This window comes from Pseudophryne corroboree, chromosome 1, assembly GCF_028390025.1.
Source record: "Pseudophryne corroboree isolate aPseCor3 chromosome 1, aPseCor3.hap2, whole genome shotgun sequence".
Classification (NCBI taxonomy): Eukaryota; Metazoa; Chordata; class Amphibia; order Anura; family Myobatrachidae; genus Pseudophryne; species Pseudophryne corroboree.
Window position 1 is genome coordinate 342,943,514 of NC_086444.1, and position 17,108 is coordinate 342,960,621.

Here is a 17,108-nt window from a genome sequence, read left to right on the forward strand (position 1 = left end):
AAACGACATGTAGAATACTTAAGTGTCCTGTAAATGCACAGCACTGATGAGGCAGGCGGCTTTACAGAGGAGACAGTGCCCAGCAGTCCCAGAATCAGCGCAGCTCTGTGTAACATAGTAACATAGTATCTAAGGTTGAAAAAAGACAATTGTCCATCGAGTTCAACCTATTTGTGGTCTCCTATGCAGGATTATTTTGTATAAAATTTTGACTGATGTTGATGACTGCCGTTACGTTTTACCCCTCTTTTTTATAATAACCATAGTGCGTGACTATGCCCCGTAACCCTGGATATCCTTATCCATTAGGAATTTATCTAACCCATTCTTAAAGGTGTTGATTGAGTCGGCCATTACAACTCCCTCAGGCAGGGAATTCCAAACACATATCGTCCTTACCGTAAAAAAAGCCTTTACGCCGTATTGTGCGGAATCTCCTCCCCTCTAACCTGAGTGAGTGTCCACGAGTTCTCTGTGTTGATCTAACCAAAAACAGGTCCTGCGCAAGATCTGTGTATTGTCCCCTTATATATTTGTAAATGTTGATCATGTCCCCTCTTAATCTCCTCTTTTCCAGTGTAAACATGCCTAGTCTTGCAAACCTTTCCTCATATTCCAGCGTCTCCATACCCTAACTAAAGATGAAGAGAATGTACTCAAAAAAGGATTGAAATATGCACCGTCAAGCCAGATGGACCGTTTTGGGGCATATGTGGACCTCCAGAAATTTATTAGGAAGCTCACTCTGAAAAAATTCTTCCATGAACAACAACCAACTTCAGATTCAGAGAACATCATTCCCACCCAATTCAGACTGAAGTCAATATTCTTTCCCACGCATAAGAAAGGGTGCTTCATTGAAACCTTCGAAAAAATCGTCAAGGATGAAATTGAGAACAGACCTTTTAAAGATATACAGAAACAGAATCTTAACTATAGGGAAAGGAAAGCCCTTAAGGATTTACGTAATAATAAACTTATCGTTATAAAACCAGCCAATAAGGGCAGATCTGTGGTTATACAAAACATGGAGGAATACAAAACAGAAATTGAGAGACAGCTTAATGATGGGAAAACATACAAGAAATTACGGGGGAATCCCACGGAGGGAATAAAAAAGAAACTTAATCTCTTATTGGATTAATATGAACGGAAGAAGGTTATAACGGAAAATGAACGGAAATATATGGACATCACACATCCATCAACCCCAGTGATGTATACCCTCCCAAAAATTCACAAAGATGAGGAACATCCACCAGGGAGACCCATAATCGCCGGTACGGATTCCATCACCTCCAACCTTTCCCAGAATATCGACCATATGCTGCAACCCCTAGTCCAGAAAACCCCCTCCCACTTAAAGGATTTCACTTCAGTGATCCAACAACTTAGTAAGGTACCATGGAATACAGATTTTATTTTAGTCACTGCAGATGTGACCTCCCTGTATACGGTCATTGACCACAAACATGGTATTGAAGCTACATCTTTCTTCCTGAATCAAGAAAATCTCAATGAAGATCTTAAAACCTTCATCACGGATGGTATTTAATTAATACTTACAAACAATTTTTTCAGTTTTGATGACACATTTTATTTACAACAACACGGGACTGCCATGGGTACCAGGTTTGCCCCCAGTTATGACAACTTGTTCATGGCCCATTGGGAAGAAGAGTTCGTCTTCAGGGGCCATGACATGGGGGCAAGCCTGGTACTATGGGTCAGATATATTGACGACGTCCTTTTTATCTGGAGAGGAGACCACAATTCGTTGGATGATTTCTGTGATTTCTCAATTCTAACAACAAAAACATTAAACTTACCTTTGTCCAAAGTCAAGAACAGATCAATTTTTTAGATCTAATCATCTTTATTCAGGATGGAAAAATGGAGACTAAAACATATGTGAAACCCACGGATTGCAATTCTTTTATACCCTTCTCTAGCAATCACCATCCCAATTGGTTGGCATCGGTCCCAAAAAGTCAGTTCTACAGAGTCAGAAAGAACTGTTCCAGGATGGAGGACTATATCCTACAAGGATCCACCCTTAAGAGACAGTTTCTGAATAAGGGGTACAAAGAGAACAAGGTGGTAGAGCACTTTCTACAATATGAAAACAAGAATAGGGAAAATATGATCGCCACCAACATTGACACCACCACTGATAATACCAGTAAAGAGACCAAACCAAGTAAAGAGAAACCTGGGGTCACGTTTATCACCAAATATAACAGTCAATATAAAGATCTTGAATCCATCATAAGAAAACATTGGAATGTGCTGTTACAAGATCCCATTCTGCGAGAGTATATTACAGAAAAACCCAGGTTTGTCTATCGAAGAGCCGATAATATACGATCTAAGGTGGTTACTAGTATGTTGGACACAGGGAAGAAGAAGAACCCCATCAAATCCAAAGGCTTCTATTGCTGCGGGTCCTGTCAAATGTGCAGAAATTGTAAGGGCACCAATTCTGCGACTACAAAATACATTTCCACCACCAACTCTAAGGAATTCCCCATTAATGATTTTATCACCTGTGATAGTAAGAATGTAGTTTATCTACTAGAATGCGTTTGTAAAAAAACAATACGTAGGCAGGACGACACGCAAATTGAAAGAAAGAACTAGTGAACATTTGCAGAACATTAAGAAGGGACTCAACACATGGATTATCAGCCCATTTCAAGAACGAACATCAGTGTAACACTGCTCACTTAGTCTCCTTCTGTGGAATTCATTCCATCCGAAATAACTGGAGAAAAAATGACTCAGAAGAAAGATTGGCACGAAAAGAAATGGAAACCATCTTCAATCTGAGTTCATTGGTCCCTAAAGGTCTCAATCTGGACTTCGAGACTAAATGGTTCTTGTAATCATTTCCTTCCCTTCCCCATGTCCCTATCAGCAATACCATCAGTTTGTTCCACTCTCAGGGTCTTACGTATATATGTTTCTGCACCTTCTTTAGATCATATGGGGGATGGGCACTCAAGAGCTGTTATTCCAGTTTCCCTATTCCTTTCCCCTCTGGGAAAACACACATATCAGTATTATTGGGGACATTGTTTTATGCATACAATGTTTCATAAGTGTTTTCGATTGTTTATTAGCAATTTTTATTGTTTTATTAATGTTCTTGTGCTTGTTATATACCCTTTATTATTGATCTCCCGGCACTAAGGGGCTTCCTGGTCCGTGGAACGCACCCTTTAGTGTTAACCCATTTTCGGGTGCCTGGAACGCAGACAGTTCTCTGCTCCAGAGTGCACCACACGCAGTACATGCCGGACGCATGCCACGCCCCCCTTTTGACCTCCTCCCATCTTCTCCGTCACATGACAGTGACGAAGGTTAAGTCCCGACTTCCGGGTTTATGGAACGCACAGCGTTTCCTATCCCAGCGTGAACGGCGGGACGCGCAGGACGTCACCCCGTCTATTCGTCCCCCTCTCCCTGTCACTCGTGAGTGACAGAGGCGTAGTTTGTACGGCCCCTGTCCTCATTAAGTGCGCGTTTATAGACTTCCAGGACCTCCGCCGGAAGTGGCTTGCGTTCCAAGGGACTGGAACACAAGCCAGTAATTAAGGTTTTTTATCGTTATGCTGGAATTTTCTAGCAATGTGTTCTGTTAAAGCAATTTCCAAACACCTCTTGACCTTTCACAATACATATCATTCATTCCCCAGTCCAGTAATAGGGATTTATTTGATGTTTTATAATTAACTTCCTGTCCCCGCCCCCCAGGGGGAAGGACTGGGATCCTTTGTTATAAAAGGACAGTATTTACTTTGCACTCCCACCTTGAGAAAGACTGTATGTCGAAACACGTTGGTTTTATTTGGAAGGCACCTGCTTACTTGGGGGTTAAGTCCGTAGGAGTGTGACGGTCCGGACATCATCACTATCCAGGTTCTGTTTTTTTCACCTGCCCCCCAAGTCACATGTGCTTCTGTATACAGCATTGGAGATGCAATTTTAATGGTTCATTATTAAATCTGTGTTTTTTCACCTAAATTGTGGGCAACCCCTTCATTATAAATATACGTGTAACATAGGGAGTATACCCCCCTCCTATATACTGTGATACGTGAACTGACCAGTGATTACCAACGACTGGTTCCCTGTATCTGCTTGTTTTCCGTGGTGCCACGAGAGAAAGCAGAAAGGAGGCCGTTGGAATAACTTTTCCTGCTGGAAAGCGAGTATCGTCCCCAGGAAGATAGAATACCTGTAGGAGACATCATTTAAAGATACCTTTATGAGCTTCGTCCTCCATCTCTTCTGTGAGTTCAGTACGCACCATTTTAAGACCTCCCCTCACTTTCTTGTCCACCTGTTAAAGATACCTTTATATGAGGATCTCTACTTATGTCTATGTGAGTTTGGTACGTCTCCCCTGTCTGCATCATTTCCATTTTACCCTTACCCTTTCTATACGGGTGAGATATACCAAACCATTGGTTTCTTCACTGCTTATATTTCCGGTCCGCCTGGGAGATTATCCATCACTACGAAAAAGTACCATTAAGAGGACATCAACCAGACGAATCACTGACCGGAAAAAGAAACCTTTATGAGCTTCAATCACCCAGAATCTACGTGAGTACGGTGTGTACCAAGAAAAATACATATACTACTGTACCTTCGGACATCCCCTCTTGTGAATTATCCACCAAAGATACCTCTATATGAGGATTTACATACGTACCAACGAAACTATACATCCGTGTTTGAAGAACATCTCTTCCTCGGACACCCCACCAGTGAATTCTTGATGGGAAAAGAAACCTTTATGAACATTGATTTTCCCTTGTCCACGTGAGTACGGTGTGTACCCCGTGGAATTCTTCTCCGCTTTCAAGAACTCCCTTCCGTGAACTTCCCTTTTCAAGAATAGAGACTCCTTTACCATTTGGGACATTTATCACTAACCACTTACTGTTGGGATACTCCCCATTTATGTTTATGCATTTACGTAACATTGTGATTGGATAGCGCATTAAGGTGGTGGTACTTCTCTTTTTGTCCATACCTTGAATTAGTTTGGTCGCCCGCCTCTGAACCTTTTCTAGCTCCAGGATATTCTTTTTGTAGTATGGTGCCCAGAATTGTACACACTAATCAAGGTGTGGCCTCACAAGTGATTTATATAACGGGAGTATAATACTCTCGTCCCTAGCATCAATTCCCCATTTTATGCATGCTAATATCTTATTAGCCTTCTTTGCTGCAGTCCTACTTTGGGTACTACTGCTTAGTTTGCTATCTATGAGGACACCTAAGTCCTTTTCCAGTACAGAATCCCCTAATTTTACCCCATTTAGTAGGTAGGTGTTATTTTTGTTCTTGTTACCACAGTGCATTACCTTACACTTGTCTGTATTGAAGTGCATTCTCCATTTCGCTGCCCAAGCTTCTAATTTAACTAAGTCGTTCTGAAGTGACTCAGCATCCCCCTCCGCATTTATAACTTTACACAATTTGGTATCATCTGCAAAAAATGACACCATGCTCTCTAGATCTTCTGTTAGGTCGTTAATTAAAATATTGAACAATAGCGGTCCTAATACTGAGCCTTGCGGCACACCACTTAGCACTTCAGTCCAATTTGAAAAAGATCCATTAACCTCAACGCACTGCTCCCTATTATCAAACCAGTTTTTGACCCAAGTGCATATTGTGCTTCCTAGCCCTGTTTCTTGTAGCTTGTAGATAAGTCTCATGTGTGGTACAGTGTCGAATGCTTTGGCAAAATCTAAAAAGATTACATCCACCTCTTTACCCTGATCTAGGTTTGCGCTTACTGTTTCATAAAAGCCAAGTAAGTTGGTTTGACAGGATCTGTCCTTCATAAACCCATGTTGATTCCTTTTAATGACCTTATTGACTTCAAGGAACTTCTGAATACTATCTCTTAGAATACCTTCCAATACTTTCCCCACTATAGATGTAAGACTAACTGGTCTATAATTACCTGGTTCAGCTTTACTTCCCTTTTTGAATATAGGCACTACTTACGCTATACGCCAGTCTTTGGGAACCATACCTGATATTGCTGAATCCTTAAAGATCAAAAATAGCGGTTTTGCAAGTTCAGAGTGAAGCTCCATTAGAACCCTTGGGTGAATACCATCGGGACCTGGTGACTTATTAATCTTTACATTTTTTAATCGGTCACAGACTACTTCCTCGCTTAAATAAGTACCTATCAGTGGGATATTCTCATTATTGAGATTATGTGTTAGTCCCGGAATTGGGTCTTCTCTAGTAAACACTGTTGAAAAAAACTAATTTAGTGTGTCCGCTATGTCATTATAATTTTTGCTTAAGACTCCCAACTTGTCTTTTAAAGGGCCTATACTCTCCTTCTTTAATCTCTTGCTATTAATGTATTTAAAGAATTTTTTGGGATTCGCTTTGCTGTCCTTTGCTACTAGTTTTTCAGTTTCTACTTTAGCCGCGTTTCTACTTTAGCCGCGTAATGGCGCCCAAACGCTGACAGGGAGTGAGGGAGATAGAGAGATGCAGCTCCAGGGTGGGAACATCTGTAGATGGCGCCTGAGGCTGGGGGAGGAGCTACAGGTCAGAGCCTTATCCCCTCTGCTGGACTTCACCACCGGGTACTATGGAGCCTATACTAAACGGATTTTAGTAAATCCGACCTGTGCTCCTTGCCCTGGTGGATATAGTGGGGTCCCTGCACGGCCACGATGTCCATGCCAGCGCCGCAGTCCGTCTCTGGAGACCGCAACCGGATCACGATTTTGGCGGGGGGCCGCCTTACCTCCTCCCTATTATGCGGCCACGCGATCCTGGAGAGCAGCGCCGGTATGTGTGCCTAATGAGACTGGAGCGCCTCCGCTGTAAGTACCCGGCAACCAGGGCGCAGGAGTATACAGCGCCACTGGGGGAGGTGAGGGAGCGTCAGCACGATATGTCAGTATGACATATAGCACCAAGGGGGTAAATCAGAGTTGATTGCAGCAGCAAATTTGTTAGCAGTTGAGCAAAACCATGGCCCTCATTCCGAGTTGATCGCTAAGAGTCTTCGCAACGCAAATGTACGAAATGTAAGTATCTGCGCATGCGCAAATGCGTGATTACGCATGCGCGAGTACATACGTACGACAACTGGGCAAAATTACTCAGAAAAAAAAAAGCCGTAACTGGCAAACGAAAACGAGGAGTGGCGTGGGCGTGGCGGAGGCGAGACTTCGCAATGCTCCGACATGGGCGTGAAAGTGGGCGTACAGTGTGGGAGTATGCAACTCACAATGGGCGTGTTTTTCGCAAATAAACATTGTCGCTGTTAAAACTAACATAGGAAACCGTAGCAACATTCACGCAGCAGCCGAGTAGGTCTGCAGTTACTCTACATTTGCGAAGTACTGGTACAAGTGTGTATGCAGTAATTAGCAGTTAATTGGATATCACATTCATCTGATGTCCAATTACTTGTTAATTAATGAGCAGATGAAAGTTACCAACCAGCAATTGTCTGAACACACATTACATGTTTATTCTACTCACATATAAATCTCACACACTGCCAAATAAGGGTGTGATTTTTGTTGATTTTGTTGTGTAAGCATTTTTAAAACTTGTTTTAATGTGTGTAAGACTCCCAAATACAAGCAAGTGAAAATATTTGTGAAAGTGTTTGAAATCTGCAACATTTTTTACAAATAAACCAACACCCACATAATGCAGCATACACTTTAATTTAGTCTTAAAAGTCACAATAATATTTGATTATAATATCTGACAATGTTTGAAATGATGTCCTGTTGACCATAGATATTTATAAAAAGCGTCGTGTCTGTTTACTTAATATGGACATTAAAGTGTGGTGCAAAGCATACCTTTTTTTTTTTTTTTTTTTCAATTTTTAAGGAGAATTAGCAGATTGGTCTACAAGTGTCTATATGCTGACCTAATCTTTCTGGAACTGCATTACCTTGAAGAAACTGCTCAAATTTTTTAAATATATTTTTTATTACTATAATAATATTTCACAACATTTAAACAACATGGCTCCACGTGAGTCGCACAGGCAGAGATGGACCAAGCAGCAAGCAGATGGCACTGACAATCATTAGATAGCAGAACTCAGTACTCTGCAAAATTCTGCTTCTGACAAAAGTATATTTTTAAAGCATAAATAAAACATGACACACCCTGCCACACACAAATTTTAAACCAAATGAGAAAGAATTAGGATCCACCACACAAACACAACAATACATAGCACACTAGTAAGAGGAAGATGGCTCTGGTGTTTATACACATAAACTCACAGGCTACAATACATCCAAACAGAAAGAATACATTTCACTAAGAGGGAGTTATCCATTCTGGTCACACAAGCCAACTCCAAAAATACATAGAGGCAACATCAAAAACATGGGTGCTGCCCATCTGGAGAGACATCATTTTCTTCTTTTTCTCCCCGCCTGAGGCTGTTCTTCTTTGGAAGGTCTGCGGAGCGACCTTCGTTGGGCCTGCCCAGTGGGCTGTTCTTCCTGGGCAGGGGCAGGGGAGGGAGCCGATGTGGGTGGCTCTCTGCCACTGTGGGCAAGGGAGACAGCGATGGCCTGGAGCCCTTGCAAGATGTTATTTGCAAGGGTTTGGAATGAGGAGGCAAGTTGTTCTTGGCCCTGCCTGATCTCTGCCAGACCTTGGCAGAGTTGAGCAACACCTTGCTCAACACAGGTTCGGTGCTCAGTGAGCCGGACAGCTATCTGGCTTACCTCCCGGATGACCCCGTCTTGAAACCGATTTAGGCTCTCACCATACCTAGCGATTTCAAGCAGGATCTCCGGGATAGCAGAGGGTTGGGTGGGGGGGCCAGTAGGAACCTGCAGAGGTGGGATTTGTTGGCCCACACTGCCAGACTCACTAGGTCCCTCCACCTTAGCCTCAACCACATAACCGTCCTGTGACTCAAACGGATCACCCCCCTGTGCTGTGTTTTGTGGCAAGCAAATAGAAGAATGTGTGGGAAAAAAGTAGGATACAAAATTAGTTTATTATTATAAATACTGTCAAAATTACAGACAACTAAATGTGTAAACTTACCTTCCAAGTCATGTCCCGTCAGGATCTCAGGCAGGTCCGTGTCCATATGAGACACCCCTTGGCCCTCCTCATAACTGACACAGGGCATCGCCATCTCCTCCAAGTCAGTATACTCCACAGCGACAGGTGCTCCTCCACCTGTAGCCCTTGAGGCATTCCTCTCCGCAGCCCTCTTTGCCTTCAGGCGGGATTTGAAGTCGGCCCACCTACATATGTATTGTGAAAGAGGGACAAAGTAGAGTCTTATTATTTGTCTAAGCTAATATATAGGACACGTGTTCTGCTTGTGTTTGCTAGACATAACATCACATGTAACTACATTTTTTAGTCAACTTAGCACAGAAAAAGGACTGTCAATATGCACTTACCGTCGTCTCACTTCCTGTGATGTTCTGACGACAGAGCCAACTTCATTCACAGATTTTGTGATGTCTCTCCAGATGCGATCTTTTGAAGCAGCCCCCATGTTTTTTGGCCCTCTATGGATTTTGGACATGGCCTGCGTGACCAAGACACGCAACTCCCTCTTAGTGAATGCAGGCTGTCTTTTCTTCCGTCTGGAGGTAGCCTGTTAGGTTTCTTCTTGTTGGTCATCACCATCTTCCTCCTCACTAGCAGCTTCTGTCTGTTGTGTTTGTGTGGCTAAAGCCAATTCTCCCTCAGTTTGGTCACTTTGTGTGTGTGGCAGGGTATCCCCAGTCAATTGTTGTGGTTCAGAAGCAGACATTTGCAGAGTACTAGGTCCTGGCTCTTCAACATCCGCAGAGGCGTATTCCAACATGCGCCTTTGGCAATCTAGGCGTCTTTTCCGCAATGCCATCTCCTGCTCTGCAATGCGGTCCATCTCTGCTGCGATTTGCTCACGAGAAGCCATGTTTGTGATGACGTGTGTATGCCGAGGTGTGTGCTTATATACCTACGTGCGTAGCGTTAATTCACACAGGTGTACACTGTTAATCTGGTTAATGATTGCACTGCTTATTTAAGGGCCTACTTTGCACGCTGTGAGTGTAGGTAGTTTGGAGTTTCTTTCACTTGAGTTTGTTGGCTTGTGCGTGAAGGTGCTATAGGAATTTTCAGAGTGAGTAATTGTCAAGCATACATTTGTCCTTTCGTTTGCGTTTAGAATATAGTCAGTGTAGCATTTTGTCTGCGAATTTTCGTTTGTGAGTATTCTGGAATTCGTCTTGTTGTTCATTTTTTGATTTAAAAGTGTTTATTTTATGTTGATTGTTTGTTATTCTTTTTTACACATATATATTTAGCTAGTCCATTTTTGCAAATAAACCTGTGCTTCATTGCTTTTACTGACATTTTTGTTCTCTTGTAGGAGAATTGTTTTGGGTGACGTAACCCTAGTCTATTTTGTTTATTTTGTGTGCTATATAACACAAAGAGTTCCTTTCTTTATTTTGGATCAGGTAAGTTCCCTGGGCCTGTGTTGGTGCCTGTTTGGTTTATTGGTCTGTATGTTGTTTTTGACTGTCATATTTGCTCTCTTGTAGGAGATTTGTTTTGGGTGACGTAACCCTAGTCTATTTTGTTTATTTTGTGTGCTATATAACACAAAGAGTTCCTTTCTTTATTTTGGATCAGGTAAGTTCCCTGGGCCTGTGTTGGTGCCTGTTTGGTTTATTGGTCTGTATGTTGTTTTTGACTGTCATATTTGCTCTCTTGTAGGAGATTTGTTTTGGGTGACGTAACCCTAGTCTATTTTGTTTATTTTGTGTGCTATATAACACAAAGAGTTCCTTTCTTTATTTTGGATCAGGTAAGTTCCCTGGGCCTGTGTTGGTGCCTGTTTGTGTTTGTTCAACGTGTTTTGATTATGTTTGTTTTCCATCTTGATAATAAATGTTATGTTTTTTACCGGGATTGATCAGCAAAGTAGTGTTGTTCTTGGCTGGGCTAGCTACTAAAGGGCTAACTTTTTTTTTTTTTTATTTAAATGTTTTTTAACCAATTATTCTTAATTTTGTAGTAGTTGTTTGTGATGTGTTTGATGTTCTGTTTTTTTAAATAATAGTATTTTTAACAATTACAATTTAACATATGTAGCTTTCATTATAAAAATAATGTTTTTTTTTTTTTTTATAATATTCTTTTTGGTCCTGAATTGAACCCAGAAAAAATGTCTTACGCTCCTGCAGTAAGTTGACACCCCCTTTTTTTTTAAATTTTTTGTTTGCATATTTTTTGGACTTTGTTTTTGTCTTATTCAACATTTTTTTTTGTTTTTATAAAAGTGTGTGATGTCTATATTTATCGCAGCAGAAGCCCTACCTCCCCAACCCACGCCAGCACTCCCACCCCAACCGCCAGCCCCACAACCACAACCGGCTCCTCATCAACCAAGGCAACGGAGGCGTGCTAGGCCACCAATTTTCCGACCCCGTGTCCTACTTTTTGGGATGCCAGATGATGTGGTTGTACGTAGATACAGGCTGCCACCACATCTAATCCTAGACACTCTCTCCATAATAGAGAGTGATCTGGAGTCTGAAATTCGGTATCCTACAGCAATACCACCATTGACACAATTCCTTGCTGTGTTACATTTTTTGGCAACAGGGTCTTACCAGCATGTGGTTGGAGACCTGGTTGGCATGTCGCAGGGCCAGTTCAGTAAGGTCCTGCGGCGTGTCTGCCAGGCTTTCCTCAAGCGTGTGAAGCAATTAATTGCTATGCCTTTGGATGTTGGTGCCCTAGATGTGGTGAAGCGGCAATTTGCGGAAGGTGGTAGTCGCTTCCCACATGTTATTGGGGTTGTGGATGGCACACATGTAGCTATTCAGCCACCAAAACATAATGAAGAAATTTATAGAAACAGGAAACTGTTTCATTCTCTGAATGTAATGGTTGTTTGTGGGCCATCCCTCCAGATCCTTTCCCTGAACGCAAAGTTTACTGGAAGTTCCCATGATGCGTATGTCATTAGACAATCAGGGATATGGCACAGATTAAGATCAAGTCAACGAGCAGACATGTGGTTATTGGGTGAGTTGTTGCACATATTTTGTTCAAAATTTTGTATATTTTTCCAAATTGACTATTTCTAATTTTTTTTTTTCCCTCAAACAGGAGACCGTGGATATCCTTGCACCCCCTGGCTCATGACTCCTTACCGTAATCCCAGGCCAGGACCACAGACGGCATTTAACTCCGCGCTTGCTGCCACTAGGCAGCTGGTGGAGCGCACAATTGGGGTCCTTAAAGGGCGGTTTCGTGTGCTCCACCGCACTGGTGGCGACATCATGTATTCGCCGGAGATGGCAAGTAAACTAGTGGTCCTGTGCGCTATACTCCACAATATCGCGGTAAGGAGTAGCGTAGAGCTTCCTCAGACAGAGGAATTGCCTGATGAGGAGCCAGGGGTTGTCCGACACTTCGGTGGGGGGAGTGTTACAAGGAGGGGGAGCCAAGTCAGGGCAAGCATTGTTGCTGAATTTTTCAGGTATAGTGTTTTTTTTTACTCTATTGTTACCAAAATAAAAGCACAGTATGCATCATTTTTTATTTAAATGTAGAAATTGTGTTTGCTATTGTAAGGTCATTGTGTAATGCTTTTTGTGTGTTTGAATCTGTTTTTTTTTTAATCTTCAAAAAACAATAACACGTTAAGCTGACAATTTAATTTTGTGTAAAACAATACTGTGATGTTGCTAAATAGTGTCCTTATTTTTTTACTATTCTAACATCATGATTATTTAAACAAAAACACAAACAAATGAAACTGAATGTTGCCCACTTTGTGAATGTCCAGCTGAAAGACCACACAAACTGAGGTGAGTACTCAGATATGTTTATAAATTGATCTAAAACTGTGTGTGTGTCTGTGTCTGTGTTTTTTTTTTTTTTAATTTTTTGGTTGTGTTTTGCTTAAAATTTGCTTATGCGAATGCGTAGTTCTGCTCGTGCGAAATAACACTCTGCTCTTCACAGCATTGCAAAGATCAATAAAGTAATTATAAATGACATATGACAGCATAGATTGTGGACCAATCACATGCTAACAGACACTATAAATATATGCCCAAATAAGGAAAACGCCATTGCCATGATGCGTGCGGCACCTTTCACCAGGCGGGAGCTCCGCGTCCTGGTTGCGGTGATGGACCGCCGCGTAGGCCGCGTTGGGCGATTCATCCCCAATCGTGTTAAGCGCGAGGCCTACGCGGAGGTCAGTCGCCTGCTGCGGTCTCGCGTCCGCAGCAGGCGGACCATCATCCAGTTAGAGCGGAGATGGAGTGATCTCCGAAGGAGGACTCCAGAGCTGTTGGCGGAGATCCGCCAGCAAATCCGCACTATGCATGCACGCAGTAAGTAACATTACATAAGATTATTAGCATAAATAGTGCAAATTTTCACTAAGTGGTAGGCTAATTGCAACACTGAGTGAACATTTTGAAAAAATAGGACAGTGTGTGTGGTTAGGGCAAACATTACTGACTGTAGCAAAGTGTCCCTAAACAAGTGCATGTTTTACATAATTAGTAACCAGGCAGGAAACTGTACCAAAAAACTTGATCAGTGCTGTCTATATAATAAGGTAGCTTGAATAGTGATCTGGTGATGTTGGCTAGACAAATCAATATGTCTCAATGGAATAGATACAGGAATGACCGACAAAATTTTTTTTTTTTCATAATTTTGTTTGCAGTGGGCAACATGAAGAGGTTTGAATAATTTTTTTTTTTAAATTCTAAAAAAAACTTTCTTTTACATGGAACCGAACAGTGAAAATTACAATTGATTAGTATGTAATTTAACATGCAAATTTAATTATATTTTAACAATCATTCTAGGACGACCACAACGGCAAGCACCACATGATGCACCAGCTCAGCACCCTTCCCCTTCTCACTCCCCCTCCACTTCCCAGTCCCCCTCCCCTTCTCACTCCCCCTCCCCTTCTCACTCCCCCTCCCCTTCTCACTCCCCCTCAGCTTCCCAATCCCCCTCAGCTTCCCAATCCACCTCAGCTTCCCAATCACCCTCAGCTTCACAATCCACCTCAGCTTCCCAGTCACCCTCAGCTTCCCAGGCCCCCTCAGCTTCCCAGGCCCACTCCACTTTCCACTCCCCTTCTCAGCCAACCTCTCCTTCTCTTTCTGTGACCCCTTCTCCTCCTTCCCATACCCCTTCTCCTTCTACTTCCAACTCACCTTCTCAGCCCCCCTCACCCTCTATTGGCCTAACATTTTCACCGCCCCCCTCGCCCTCTCAATCAGACCCACCCTCTGAAATTACATCCCCAATCCAACCTCCTTCCCCCATCCAGCCTCCTTCCCCCATCAAGCCTCCTTCACCCATCCAGCCTCCTTCCCCCATCCAGCCTCCTTCCCCAATCCCTCCTCCTTCCCCCATCCAGCCGCCTTCCCCCATCCAGCCGCCATCCCCACCCAGTGAATGGGCAGAGGAAGCCCCTGAAGACAGTTCAGGGAGTCTTCATGTTGCCGAGGAAAGTAAGTGTTTTAACATTTTGTTAAAAATGATTACCTACTTACACTTACAATGACAAAACATGCAGTGTTGTACTGTTGGAATTCTTGTACCAAGGAAAATTATTTGTGTTTTTCTTCATGGTGTACATGTTGCATTTACATTTATTTGAGTGTCATTATATGTCCAGTGTTTATGTGTGCCATGTTTTGTGTGTCCACTCTAGGTCGACACTCATTAGGTCAACAGGGTTGGCAGGACAACAGGGTTTATATGTGTTAGGTTTTCTGGGAAACAGTTAGACCTGAGTGGAGTTTAGTATGTTGTTGTTCTTTTACACTTGTGCCTGTGTATTCTTAATATTTACACTTACAAATCACATGCTTCACTTTGTTAGGCAGCCTAACGACACAATGATTTGTGGTGTGAAAGTTACACTCACAAAATGATTATTGGATAAAGTCAAACCTGTTTGACCTTATTTAGTAAGGGCAGCTTTCATGGAGTGTGGGCATGCTAGGATATGTTGTCCTTCTGAAGATGTTGATATGCAGTGTGATGATGCAGGACCAACCCCCTAAAAAAAATAAACAAAAAAATAACCAAATGGGAATGAATGCCAACATGGTGTAACATTGACGAAGATGGTAGTTATCTTTAACATGGGATGTCGGCCATAGCAACCAATAAGATTATACTTTAAAAATTGGGAACCACTTCTACAATATAATATTCATATTTTTGCTTGTTTGCTATGGGCAACGTTCCATCTTAAATATAACTCACATAGTAGTAAATGTAACCCATGGTCTGGAACACTTTAAAATCTTAAAAAAAGGCTGAGCAGGCTTGTGTGTTGTTCTGCTAATGATTGTACCATAAAACAGCCAGGATGTAGTAACTTTGCCATTAAAGCAGGCCTGTCCAAACTGCGGCCCTCCAACTGTTGAGAAACTACACATCCCAGCATGCCCTGACACAGCTTTGGCATTCCCTGACCACAAAACTGTGTCAAGGCATGCTGGTATATGTAGTTTCACAACAGCTGGAGTCCAGCAGTTTGGACATGCCTGCATTTAAGTGTGCTTTGCGCCTTGCTTGGATAATAAGTAATGTAATTAAGTTATTAATGTTTGTGTTGCATCTTAATTTCAGATGTTGCAGTTGGAGATCCTACAAGTTTTGGAGGCATTCTTTACACCATGCGCCAACACCTGCAAGGATTAATGCATTGTGTTGATCATTTGCAAAAATTTGCATGATTTTGTTTATTTTATGAAAAAAAAAACTGATTTATTTTAAAAATAAAAATAAAAAAAGTTGATTAAAGTTAACCGGGTGTTGTGTTTATTAATGCAAAAAAGGATCAGCTGATTGGCAGGCAGAAATTGTTTGCAAAAAACATTACACACATCTAACGTTAGATTATTAACAAAAAAAACAGGAGATTATTGTGTTAAGAAACATGTAAACACCTTCATTCACAAACAACACCTTTAAAAACAAACAAAGGGAACAAAAAAAAAATTTATACACTTTTACATGTTGATGGGCAATTATGGCAACAAAGTGTTAATCTGGTTTTTTTTGCAGACTTAATTGTTTAGGAACATTATCAATCATTACACTAATTGGATTCGTAATTGAAAAGGGCTTGTTGACTTTAAAAGGAATGGTGTAATTTCACTTAATAGCCAAAAAAAACATTTTTGTGCGTTTTACCTTAAAAGTGTGCACTTTTACGGTAAAATGTGTAAATCTACTAAAACTTAGTATTTTTACGATTAAGTATGTGTTATTGCGATGGATTCGCAATGCTGCGATGGTTTCGCATTACTGCGATGTCATTTGGCGTACGCCCACTTTGTGTAATACTGCGTATGAATGTGCAAAAATACGTTGGGGGCGGAGGTTCGCATATTTACTACATTAACGCAACTTTGCGAATATGTTGTGCGACCGAAAAACTTAGCGATCAACTCGGAATGAGGGCCCATGTGCACTGCAGGTGTGGCAGATATAACATTTGCAGAGAGAGTTAGATCTGGGTGGGTTATTTTATTTCTGTGCAGGGTAAATACTGGCTGCTTTATTTTTACATTGCAATTTAGATTTCAGTTTGAACACACCTCAACCAAATATAATTCTCTCTGCACGTTATATCTACCACACCTGCAGTGCATATGGTTTTGCACAACTGCTAACAACTTTGCTGCTGCGATCAACTCTGAATTACCCCCCAAGTGCCTATTCTGCGGCCCTTGAAGTCTTCTTTCTTGTCAGAAAAGCTCTTTTCAGGGCTGCCTAGCGCAGCCCTCCCTGTTAGCTGCCTGCACTGCAGGCACCAGCTTACAAACTGAGCTCCAGTGCCTGAAGGCGGGGATATAGAGGAGGCGGTGCAGTACATCTCTGGAACAGTCAAAGCTTTAGCCTGTTCGTGCCTCGGATCAAGATCCAGCTCTACACCCCAATGTTATTCCCTGTGGAATACCAGTGTACCCCTGCAGAAAAGATGACGGTAGAGAGTGATGGATTGAATGAGGTGAGCAAAGCGGGAGCAGGTAGTTGGGGAGATG

The 17,108-nt window shown here is 42.0% G+C and overlaps 1 long non-coding RNA gene across 1 annotated transcript; it reads left to right on the forward strand.

Moving 5' to 3' along the window:
* Positions 1-12,327: 12,327 nt before the first annotated feature.
* LOC135065928 (uncharacterized) lies at positions 12,328-15,783 on the forward strand. The gene is made up of 4 exons (XR_010252245.1): positions 12,328-12,544; positions 12,854-12,875; positions 13,896-14,555; positions 15,688-15,783. It is a non-coding gene; the product is annotated as an uncharacterized LOC135065928 (long non-coding RNA).
* Positions 15,784-17,108: the final 1,325 nt, after the last annotated feature.